General features: G+C 34.6%; 1 long non-coding RNA gene across 1 annotated transcript; it reads right to left on the bottom strand.

Moving 5' to 3' along the window:
* Positions 1-11,732: 11,732 nt before the first annotated feature.
* Positions 11,733-12,334, bottom strand: LOC134747792 (uncharacterized). The gene is made up of 2 exons (XR_010128361.1): positions 12,193-12,334; positions 11,733-11,957 (listed from the first exon to the last, which is right to left on the bottom strand). It is a non-coding gene; the product is annotated as an uncharacterized LOC134747792 (long non-coding RNA).
* Between the last annotated feature and the right edge of the window lie 1,360 nt (positions 12,335-13,694).

Here is a 13,694-nt window from a genome sequence, read left to right as displayed (position 1 = left end):
TTGTTAAAGGACTGTCTCATTTCAAACATAGACAGAGAGAATCATACTATCTTAGTCTTACACCAGTACAAGCACCGAAAAGAAAAGGATGAGTATAGATTTTAGGGTTCCGTACCGAAAGGGTAAAAACGGGACCCTATTACTAAGACTTCGCTGTCCGTCCGTCTGTCCGTCCGTCCGTCCGTCTGTCACCAGGCTGTATCTCGTGATCTGTGATAGCTAGACAGCTGAAATTTTCACAGATGATGTACCTATTTCTGTTGCCGCTATAACAACAAATACTAAAAACAAAATAAAATAAATATTTCTTTCCAATCTCGAGGTTCTCGTCCAATCACCGAAGTTAAGCAACGTCGGGCGAGGTCTGTACTTAGATGGGTGACCGTTTTCATAGATAATGATACGGAACCCTTCGTGTGCGAGTCCGACTCGCACTGGCCGGCTTTTTAGGGGTCCGTACCCAAAGGGACCTATTACTAAGACTTCGCTGCCCGTCTGTCCGTCCGTCTGTCATCAGGCTGTATCTTATGACCCGTGATAGCTAGACAGTTGAAATTTTCACAGATGATGTATTTCTGTTGCTGCTCGGCTATAACTACAAATACTAAAATCTCGAGGTTCACGTTCAATCACCGAAGTTAAGCAACGTCGAGCGGGGTCAGTATTTGGACCGTTTTTATAGATAATGGTACGGAACCCTTCGTGTGCGAGTCCGACTCGCATTTGGCCGATTTTTTTGTTTTTATTTACTGACAATTTGGTTTGACCAACTAATTTGTGTTTGCCAGACTATAATATATATAGTTTGGTCAAGCCAGGCTGTCTCATTTCAAGCATATAGACAGAGAGAATCATACTGTCTTTGTCTTACGCTAGTACTAGCACCCTAAAGAAGGGGATCAGTATAGTTTTCATTGTTCTTACATACTGACAGTGACAAGTTGCGTTTGACAACGCGCGTTAAAAAGCGCTTTAATCCGTCCGCACGTTAAATTCGATTTAACGACCAGCGCTTAAAGTCGAAAATCCAACAACGCTTAATAAAAAGCGCCACCGCCATCGTGTGAATACTAGTTAATAATCTGTGGTGTGAATAAATACACATTCCACACACATTACACACACATTACACACACACACACACACACACACACACACACACACATTTTCACATGTATCCATTTGTGTCATTTAAACGCTTTTTTTTTTAAAAGCGATCGTGCTAATGAGGCCTTATATTGAAATATGGTTAGTCAAAAATCTTCAGTACACTGTCTTGTTATTTAATATAGAATGTCTTTGGCCTTAAGGCCCCAGTACACAATGGCCCAGCGTCGGCCAGTCTAAGGGACGCATTTATGCGTTAGAGGGAGCAAGTGATATTGCTATCTCAATCCACCGCATAGCTGCGTCACTTAGACTGGCCTACGCTGGACCATTGTGTAGAGGAGCCTTTAAAGTTCTTATTTTGACAAAAAAATAGGCCCCTTAATAAAAAGACTTCCCGGGAACCGGGAAATAAAATTTGTAAATTGGCAACACTCAACTGATAGTATCCTTTCCTATCGTTATTTTTTTCTCTCCAATCTCTTCCGGAACATATTCAACGCTTGCGCCGCTTACCGTTTATCTGTTTATGGATATCACGATTATCACGATAGTAGTTTATTATTATTTGTGTGTGATCTGCTGCTGTACGTGGCCACAGGGGACTCGAGTGCATTACAAGAGATAATGGAAGAAACGAGCGTGTTACTTCATTCGTGGGGCATGCCACCCGAAGTGGTGAAAAGTTTTCTTGGTAAGTACCTAGTCAGTTATTCAAGTAATTATAAATTCATTTACGAGTAGTAGTAAGTAAGTATTATTATAAATAATTATATCTAAATGTCACCCGATCTGTTTGGACGAAAGTTTTAGGTTGTGCCTATCAACTATCAATGGCGTGGGCGGCGTGGATATTTCCGTGGTAAAGCCTAAGCAAAGATAGATTACCTATATTTTTCTTTAATCTTGTGTGTCTTGTTGTCCTATTTTGTAAATATTGGACAAGCCGGCCCCCCTTTGGTATAGTCTGACCCATATTTCCCAATCTCGAGGTTCTCGTCCAATCACCGAAGTTAGCAACGTCGGGCGAGGTCACTACTTGGATGGGTGACCGTTTTCATAGATAATGGTACGGAACCCTTTGTGTGCCGTGTGCTACCACTGGTGCCGTTACTTAATGTTATTTTGTATTTTAGATAATGATCTTTCAATCGAAAAATTTAAAGACTTGACTGATGCATATCTCAAAGAACTGTGTCCTCATATTGGACAAAGAATAACATTAAAGACCCACATCCACGAGTTGCTGGATTCTTTTGCTGAAACAGAAACAACAGATACTACTATGGACATGAATAAGGATGCTAATTCTCCCAAGAGTAACTTAGGATTAGACGACTCAAATTTAAGTCTTTCATTACTCAATGACATCACTAATATTTTTGAAGATACAAATAGACCCCCGCTGCCTGAGTTTGATATGCACACATTGTTGCAAACATCGGCCCATGGCAATAGCGTGCTTAATTATTATAAGTCATTCAAGATACTCAATGCAAAGAAGCGCAATATACTGGTGGACATTATCATCAAACACATATATACATATATTGTCAACAAGTAAATACAAATTTTAATTAGTTTGTATGTAGTGCTTTGTAGATCATTAATCGCCAAGTAGTCAAAACTTTTGGTTTACTTTAGAGCAAACAAAAGATTTTTATATTTCAACCTAAACTGGTGAATATTATCATCAAACACATCATTATTTTAGTAGTTTTAAGTGGTTATTTATTTTATTTTTACTGTATTTCTTCTTGTCTTTTAAATTTATTGTATTTGTATTGTAAAATTATGTAATGGGTCTATTGCCAGAATAAATAAACATTCATTCATTCATTATAATATTATAAATGCGAAAGTGTGTCTGTCTGTCTATCTTTTATCATAGTGAAATTTATTATAGAGATAGTTTAGTATATTAAACCTATAGTATATTAAAATGGTTTAGTAAAAGTAAATTTCTCACAGAGCCCCTACAGAAGCTAGGGCTCCGCGGAGCACATTTTGAGAATGCCTAGTATATTATATACATAAATTGACAACAAGTAAAAATATAAATTTTAATTAGAATGTATGTAGTGCTTTGTAGATTATTAAAGGCTTAGTTAGTAGTCAAGTCTTAGTTTAGAGCAAACAATTCTTTTTAATATTTAAACCTCTGATGCCCAAACCGATGCCTCTTTCTAACAATCTTTCCTGGGTTATTTGGCATATTACGATTTTTGGCCCATCTTTGTAAAAAAAACACATTTTACTTTAACTGGATGGCATATAGCCGGAGAGCTGGCTACTAGGGCGGGTCATTTTTACTTTTTATTTTATTTTATAAAAAGTAAAAATGCCAAGACGAGACAAAGGGCAAAAGGCAGTGCATTTTAATATATTTCCAGAAGTTTCTGTTGGGAGGAAGTAGTGCCAAATGGCTCACCTCCTGTATTGGATTCTGAAATAATATGCAATGTTTTTTGTTACAATGGGAAAATATAGGCCGTCCTATATAAATAAGACTTTTTCCAAACTTATTTTTTTTTGTCTGTTATTCTGACCTCCACCCATTAAAAGCTTCCAGGTTTCCGAATCTAGTATTAAGGACAGTATAGTAATCTAACTATACGGGTTTGGTTGCTCTCATTGTTATGTCATTTCTGACGTAGCCAGCTCTTAGTCTAAAATAGTATAAGAGATAAGTTCCCCTTTGTGCATGTTAAATCAGTACAAAATACATATTTATTTAATAATAATATTATTATGTTACCTTTGTTTGTTTTGCCATTATTAACTGTGTTTTACTTAAACATATAAAAATGTTGCTTTCAGCAAATTGAAACCCGAGGACTACAATATACTCGGTGCCAAAATAATATCACTTTTTCCATGTGAGACTCTAGAAACTTACTACGTGAAAGCCATCCCCACTTGTAAGTCGCTTACAGGAAAATACGTTCCTGCAAAAGGAAAGCTAGTTGATAAAGTACGAAACCTTTTGTTCATTTCTGGAGAAAAACGAAGGAGTTCTGCTACTAAAATTGACACATTAACTGCGAGTGGAGAAGAATTAATTGAAACTGAATGTTTAGGTTTGTGATAAATTCTTATTCAATATATTCTACTTAGGTATCTCTCGGGAGACTCCAATTTATTATTTTATTACTTACATTAGTTAAGAAAAAAAAAAATGCAATGACTACAATATTTTGTATTATTTGTATTGTAAGTATGACAGGTTGATTTATAAAATGTGGTGTTTGTTTTCAGATGACGATGACGTTTTATGGTTGAATAATAATAACGAGCCTTGGGAAGATGTCATTAGCAAATGGAAGAAAACATTCAGACTGAGAAGGAGGCACACCAATTCATCTACAGTCCATGATTTTCTTGAAAATTGGAGCATTTTAAAAAGTGATAGAGGACATGTCCTGGTAAGTCCTTTATGCATTTTGAACTCAAACAAAACTGTTTTCAACTGACTTCAAAATTTCAAGAGGAGGAGGAAATGTTTTTTATGTTTGTTACCGATTAAAAAAAAATGGTTCCAGATTAGGCCCATTTTATTGTTGAGCGTACCTTACCTACTGTCATTGACACGCTGGGCTGGGCTGACATGTTGAAGTCGGTTTTTTTTTTTTTCATAAAATTATTTTCTCTTCTTCCTCGGTCCCTCACTGCTGAGGATTGCGACCATGTATGCTCCATCTCCATAGTGTGTGAATTGGTTCTGAAGTTACTTAATAGTTAATAAATTTTTTTTTAGATTAATTCCGATTTTGAAGAACTGTTCAAAGAAAAGTCGTTGAATTTCCATAAGAATTGGCATGACTTTTTTCAGAAGCTTCTTATAGCAAAGAAGGGCCAAATAAATAATAAAAATGCACTCTCTCTAATCGAAACATTGAGTGCCATAACAGATGAAGGTAAGCGGTTCCCTTTACCTTTTCGTGTAATATTATTAGGTACATTATTAATATAACATCAGGTATTATAATTCTGAAAGAGTTTAAAGTTTGTATTGTAAGATGTATGATGTAAAGCTGTATGATGTACGAATGTATTGCCACATATCAGCTCCTTTAATATTAATAGTTTTCTCCAAATTCTAATTCTATATTTTGTTAATAGATAAAAGGATTCCGGTACAAATAAGCTTATTGGCGTACTTAATCCCTCCAAAAGGCAGACTTTCAAGAACTGTCAAATACTCATCGACGGAAGCAACTGAAGGCATCATCGTACAAACAGACGTAAGTTACCTATGTGTATTATCAAAGATAGATATAACTCCGTAATAGATAGATACAGTCTAAGGAAAAAACGTGCCTCGAAAATCAAGAAAATTTGATTCTCGTTCAGAGGGCGCTACTAGTTTTGGCCTACAGTCGTATAGATGGCGTTGACGGTTTCGTTTTGTTATTTAACAATTTTTAACCGTACCGTACCGTACCGTAGTATGAAGTTCATGGCCTTCACTAAATTAAAAAGCTACATTGTTTCACTCCCTGGAGTGAGGAAAGTCGCACTTTCCTCACTCCAGGGAGTGACGAAAGTAGGCTTGTTCGAGCTGCTGAGGTGAAAAACTAATTTCAGACCTCATGTCATTGTATGTGCAAAGTTTCATTACAATCCAACACGTAACCTCTTCTCTACTGTATTCTTTGTATTGTTTCCTGTAATGAAGTGTACAATAAAGAGTATTTGTAGTATTGTATTGTATTTTTAAAATGAGAACGGAACTTCGTTTGTATGGGAAGGTGAAATTCGGCCGAGCTTGCCGGAGACTCTTAAGCCAACTTACTTGGGATTAGCCGGTTAAACCTGAAGTGGCTGGAGTTACCATGGTTTCTAGTATAATTTGACACTGGGTTAACGGTTTAACCGGTTAGCCCGGGTTAGTGGGATGGTGCAAGTGGCACTCATAATGCGTTTGTTTCTATTTATGCGTATTAATTTGAGTACTTTTTTATGTGGTATGTTATAGAAAGACCTCTCAATAATAGAAATATCAGTTAAAAAAATTACTTCTATATCATATCATGGGAGTTGTATTACTGGTAATTTGAACTTTATAGCAAACTTGTTATTCAAACGAATTGTTTAACTAATAATTCTTACTATCGCCGCTACTGTACGTCGTCTGCTTAGCATATCACTTATAATGTATTTGATTTCAGACCGCCGGAGATATCGACAAGAAGATACAAGAACAGAAATCTAAGAACTTGGCGCGGAAACTGTCAGTGCAGCCGTACGTCTTACTACAGGGCAGCTTACATAATTTCACCTGTTTGTACATGGTCATTGATGACATAAAGTATGTATTCGATTGCGCAAGCAAAGCATTTGACCTACTATTTAAAATGTATCATGTATTTCATGTGCGATACCCAAATGCTTCTGAATATTTATATTTAACAATACAAAGGAAAGTTTACGGAATAGTAACCAAGTATGATAGGGTTCCTCCACATGTTGTAGAAATTTTAAACATGAAATAGCAGGTCTGCTTTAAAATATTTCTTCTTTAAAATTGATATATTATATAAGCAAGCACATTGTATTGCTGAGAATCGTGCAAACCTGTCATTATGTTGTGTCCTAAATGTAAGCTAGACATCCAAAACTTCAAAAGGTATATTTTACACTTGGAATTAATTCATAGCATCACGAATTATTTTGTTTGTCCTATAGAAAATTGTAACCGGACTTATGATACAAAATATAATCTGAAAGATCATTTGTTTGGTTTTCACAAATTATTTAAAGAGCGTAAGCTCGACAGTAATGAAACGAATGAAGTAGTGACCTTAAGATCACAAGGCACGCAGAGCCAATCAGATGCCGCGTCTTCGTCGACTCAACACGACAAAGATAATTCTGACATAAAAGAAACACAGTCAACTTACAATGTCAGTAGCAATGCAGACGATAAATTACTAGAAATTCAAATTGTTAAATAACAAACGAAACCGTCAACGCCATCTATACGACTGTAGGCCAAAACTAGTAGCGCCCTCTGGACGAGAATCAAATTTTCTTGATTTTCGAGGCACGTTTTTTCCTTAGACTGTATCTATCTATTACGGAGTTATATCTATCTTTGATAATACACATAGGTAACTGCCTTCAGTTGCTTCCGTCGATGAGTATTTGACAGTTCTGGAAAGTCTGCCTTTTGGAGGGATTAAGTACGCCAATAAGCTTATTTGTACCGGAATCCTTTTATCTATTAACAAAATATAGAATTAGAATTTGGAGAAAACTATTAATATTAAAGGAGCTGATATGTGGCAATACATTCGTACATCATACAGCTTTACATCATACATCTTACAATACAAACTTTAAACTCTTTCAGAATTATAATACCTGATGTTATATTAATAATGTACCTAATAATATTACACGAAAAGGTAAAGGGAACCGCATACCTTCATCTGTTATGGCACTCAATGTTTCGATTAGAGAGAGTGCATTTTTATTATTTTTTTGGCCCTTCTTTGCTATAAGAAGCTTCTGAAAAAAGTCATGCCAATTCTTATGGAAATTCAACGACTTTTCTTTGAACAGTTCTTCAAAATCGGAATTAATCTAAAAAAAAAAATTATTAACTATTAAGTAACTTCAGAACCAATTCACACACTATGGAGATGGAGCATACATGGTCGCAATCCTCAGCAGTGAGGGACCGAGGAAGAAGAGAAAATAATTTTATGAAAAAAAAAACCGACTTCAACATGTCAGCCCAGCCCAGCGTGTCAATGACAGTAGGTAAGGTACGCTCAACAATAAAATGGGCCTAATCTGGAACCATTTTTTTTTAATCGGTAACAAACATAAAAAACATTTCCTCCTCCTTTTGAAATTTTGAAGTCAGTTGATAACAGTTTTGTTTGAGTTCAAAATGCATAAAGGACTTACCAGGACATGTCCTCTATCACTTTTTAAAATGCTCCAATTTTCAAGAAAATCATGGACTGTAGATGAATTGGTGTGCCTCCTTCTCAGTCTGAATGTTTTCTTCCATTTGCTAATGACATCTTCCCAAGGCTCGTTATTATTATTCAACCATAAAACGTCATCGTCATCTGAAAACAAACACCACATTTTATAAATCAACCTGTCATACTTACAATACAAATAATACAAAATATTGTAGTCATTGCATTTTTTTTTTCTTAACTAATGTAAGTAATAAAATAATAAATTGGAGTCTCCCGAGAGATACCTAAGTAGAATATATTGAATAAGAATTTATCACAAACCTAAACATTCAGTTTCAATTAATTCTTCTCCACTCGCAGTTAATGTGTCAATTTTAGTAGCAGAACTCCTTCGTTTTTCTCCAGAAAAAATTTCATAAAGTTTTTCACTAGAACAACTAAATTCGAGAATTAAGTATTTTAATTACAGCAGTTCGGAAGATAATCATCCACCGCCAATTAATAACAAACATTTAACTAATGGATCAATCATTATGTCAGCTTCCGAAATGCTATGTTTAGTAAGAAATTTTCGGTATATAATTGGTGACCTGATCGCTGATAACGATGAGATATGGAAATACTATTTGATGTTGCTTAGAAATAACTGATGTGTTAACAAGTCAAGTAATTTCCTTAGAACATTTACAAAATTTAAAAGAAGTTATCAAAGAACATCACGAAATGTATTGTCAATTATTCCAGACTCACTTGAAGCCGAAATATCACTTCTTGTTACATTATCCTTCAGTAATCAAAAAATGCGGTCCACCTATTTTTTACTCTGCATTCAAATTCGAAGCTAAACATAAAGATTTGAAACGAGTGGCCCAGTCTATAACATGTCGCAAAAATTTGTGTTATTCAATCGCGTTGCGGTGTGAATTGAAAACCAGCTCAAGATATATAACGAAAATTGGCTTTAACGACGCTATCAATGTTGGTAAAACGAGCCGTCTTAACATTCCAAAAGCATTAGAGGATGATTATCTTTCAGTTCCAACTTATGAAATCAACGGCATTATTTACAACACAAATAGTGTATTGCTCTTTGACTGCGTAGACGATAACCCGGATTTTTTAATGGTTAATAACATTTTTGTGAAAAACAATGATTTGAACTCGGTATTATTTTCTTGCAAAAAAAATACAAGTTTATGGTTATAGCAACCATTTTAAAGCTTATCAGGTCGAACGAGACTATGATCATTATAACTGTAAGTTAGTGTCCCTGACCGATTGTCATAGCCAATTGCCTATGACACTCCGCTCAGTTGGCGAAAGATTGTACATTTCATTGTATAAATAGTTGTATCAAGGTTCGACCATGCCGCTTCTTAAGTGACGCAGATGCACCGTAAATTGAGCTGTAAACTGAGTAAACCCACAACCACGAGTTGCTGAATTCTTTTGCTGAAACAGAAACAACAGACACTACTATGGACATGAATAAGGATGCCAATTCTCCCAAGAGTAACTTAGGATTAGACGACTCAAATTTAAGTCTTTCATTACTCAATGACATCACTAATATTTTCGAAGATATAAATGTCTACCCCCGCTGCCTGAGTTTGATATGCACACATTGTTGCAAACATCGGCCCATGGCAATAGTGTGCTTAATTATTATAAGTCATTTAAGATACTCAATGCAAAGAAGCGCAATATACTGGTGGACATTATCATCAAACACATATACACGTATATAAATACAAATTTTAATTAGGTATGTAGTGCTTTGTATATTATTAATGGCCAATTAGTCAAAACTCTTGGTTTACTTTAGAGAGGGCAAGGGCATGCGATAAAATCGTTACGCTTACGACGCGTCACTGCGATTCCGTACCCTCACCGTTTTTTAAGCAGCGGTGTGGTCGAACCTTTAGGTGATTACTGATTAAGTATTTAAATTAAGTATTTGAGGCCTGAGAGACGTTTATGGTTACTTTGTAAGTTTAATTTTATGTTGTGAATTTTTAAATTGTAATAAGTACAAACTTAATGAGGCAAAATAAATGTATATTCATGAGACTTTTAATAAATAAATAAATTGTACATTTCATTGTATAAATACATAGTTGTATTAGATGATTAAGTATATGACCTAATATGGCAGGTGCCTAACACCCTATACATATTTAAGTATACGTACAGTAAATTACTTTAAATTAAATATGACACTTTGTAGTTATAAAATTAGGGGTTTCTGCACAGAGGGAGCAACCTCGCGAGGAAATTGCCGCGCGAAGCAAACGACCCATCCTCGCGCGGCAGTTTGCTCGCTAAAATGGCGTCACTCTGTCAGCTGTTTATGGTTAAGGTCGACTGGGACAAATGCGTCAGTTGAGGTAAGTGAGTCTTTTTAGAATTACAAGAAGATGGATAGGTTTCGACGAAATTTTACCAAGGCGACAATTAGGCCATTTCAGGCATCGATGAAAGACCGCTTTTAGTATAATTAATTTCCTTTACACTTAAATAACATTTTCTTGTAATTGTAAAAAGACGCATTTACCTCAACTGGCGCAATTATTCCGGTTCACCTTAAATAGGTACCTACTTGAATATACTTACCCCCTTATAAACTTCTTTCCTGCCTCAATTAGTTAATTTATGTTTTGTCCTTATCTCTCACTTCGACAGTTGTCTTTATTAAAACGACACAAAGCATAAATTAAGTAATTGAGACCTGAGAGACTTATGAATGAGGGGGTTACTTTAGAAGTTTAATTTTATGTTGTGAATTTTTAAATTGCAATAGGTACAACCTTGATAGAGGCAAAATAATATTATGACTTTTAATAAATAAATACATGTTAATTATTTTGGATATTATTTATTAGGGTTACCCACTTTTCCTACATAAAATAATAAAAAAGTAGGTAGAGGTTGTGTACGTTAACATTATAATCTGGGTTTTTTGTTTGTCCTTGTGTGCCCTTGAGTCATGTTAACGTAGACAAGATTTTTGATGTAAAGGATTATTTTTTATAAACCAACATGACTATTGTAATTCGTTGAAGATGTAATGTTTGTTGTTTATTTGAATACAAAGAGATGTAACCACTTTTTGCGTTGTAATAAGGTCCAAAAGTGGATACATCTCTTTGTAGTCTACTGTTTCTATGTTTTAGAGCGAGATACTAATATTGCTTACGTCAATTCAGAAGTTACTTGAAATAAATGTTTATAATTAATTAAATCACATATTGTCTTAATCAAGGATAATTATTTTATGTAAAAGCTTGAATTTTTTTATCAAGATGTTTTACTGATAAACAAAACAGTATTGTATCGAAATACGCCATATGATTACGTACTTGAAGGAAAACCGACATTATATGCCTAAATAACAAACAAGCGTACTTATGATGTATTTATTAAAACTAATCATAAACAATGGCCTATTTCGAACAAAGCTGTTTTGTTTATCAGTTAAACATATCTTAATTAAAATATTCAAGCTTTTACATGAAATAATATTAATATCTTTGATGAAGAGGACAACTTTTGATTTAAAACATTCTAATTATTAACCTCAAGTAACTTTTGAATTGTCATAAGCAACAGTAGTATCTCGCTTCAAAATATGGAAAAGTTTAGAACTACAAACATTACATCTTCAACGAATCACGAAAATCATCTTGGTTTAAGAAAATTAATTCTTTATTCAAAACATACTAAACTTTGCGCTAAGAAATTTCTACTCTAGATATAAATAATATCATATTTTACATTGAGTAACGTACTCTTGAACCAATGCTTTTTCTTGTTTTCATGGAGAAATATAATTCTCAATTCAATTATGAGTATCTAACCCCAAGAAACAAAGTTTCTTGGCACAAGTTCTTTAAGTATTGCCCTGAGACACTTAAGATTCAATTCAGAAAATACTATGATTTGACTTAAGTTACCGGTTTCATACGCTAAGAAATTTCGGCTCTTCGTGTGAAAAAATAAAAAAATTACATTGAGTAACATACTCTTAAGCCAATGCGTTTTCTTGTTTTCGTGGAGAAATGCAATTCTCGATTGAAATTATGAGTCTATACCCCAAGAAACAAAGTTTCTTGACACAAGTTCTTTAAGTATTGCACTAAGACACTTAGGTTCAATTTCAAAAAATACAATACATAAAACAAAACGCAAACGCTCTTGGTGGGAATATTGAGCTTTTTAAAAAAAAAACTTTTTATAGCTCGGATAAAGTATTGATTTTTTTACCTTAAATAATAAAATTTGAAACCTTTTATATCTTGACGCAAGAATTTTATTGTTTCCTTATATAGGAAACACAAAATATCTTGACACAAGAGGATTTACTTGGCTGGAGAACTATTTTTTTTCTGTGTATCACTTTAATAAAAAGTTTAAAATCGGGTGGGATCTATATTCCCTCTGCGAGTACGGAGGTATGGAGAAACTAGTTTAAAAATTAATACTTAGTAAGCTTAGATATTATTACAAATTATTATTATTATTATTTTATTTATTTGTATGGAGTAAGCACTCTCTCAAGCTTACTTATTTATCTACAGGTTACATCCTTTTACATACTTCAACTCAAAAGCCGCTTGTTAACCTAATACCACATTATTGGGCTGACCAGCTAAATAACCCAACGCCGTATGTCACAGTCACGGGATAAAAGCCTCGTTTGTACCCCGCATAATTCCCTGTATTCTTTGTGGGCAAATTTACCGTCCGCTATTTGCAAGTCTGATCAGTCTGAATGGTGTGTACTGACAACTATATGACCTTTTATGGACCTTAAGACTTCGACATAAGGTTTACAACTCGTCAGTGAACACTTGAACAGTGTACTTACAATAGTGCTGTACCATCGTGTTGCGGACTTTAATCTGGCATCCGATTGGCCAAATTCGAACAATGCTTATAAGATGTCACAGCGATACGATACCGATCTGTCAGTGTCAAAAGTGACGTTTATTTAACCAAAAACCTCACTTTCGACATTGACCAAGGGCCTGACACTCTTTAATAGAAAAAGATAGTCTTATTGCGATTCTTATAAGAGGAAAGAGAAAATAGTGCCATGCTTTGTCCTTTTCACCGACCGGGTGGCATCATAGGTAGGAGGCGATGGCGAAATACCGAAATTTATAAGAGTGAAAGAGAAAAAATTCTATGCTGCCCAAATTTTATATGAATATTCTTTCTCTTACCCCCGGTCGCTAGGTGGCGCGTCTAAACTACTTGTGTCATAGACATTATATACCATGTCTATGACACTGACAGATCGGTATCGTATCACTGTGACATCTTATAAGCATTGTTCGAATTGGGTCGGATATCTGCTTTTGTTTCGCTGGCAATCATGTTGAGATAATATTATTAAATCACAGGCGTATTTACGAACATACAGCCAGTAGGTCCTATTGTAAATAATCCTGGAGATTAATACGAATGTTTAAAAGAGACAATTTGTTAGCTTTGTGTTATTTGAAAACTACGAGTAGAACACATATCTAATTGATAGCTTTGTAGTTTATAATTTTAGTATCCTTTTAAACTGTAATTTATACGATAATAACAACGCATAGGTATACAATAACAGTATCCATTTGATTATTTTATTTGTCAAAA

Source organism: Cydia strobilella, chromosome 15, assembly GCF_947568885.1.
Source record: "Cydia strobilella chromosome 15, ilCydStro3.1, whole genome shotgun sequence".
Lineage (NCBI taxonomy): Eukaryota > Metazoa > Arthropoda > Insecta > Lepidoptera > Tortricidae > Cydia > Cydia strobilella.
This window is presented reverse-complemented; position numbering and strand designations above follow the sequence as displayed.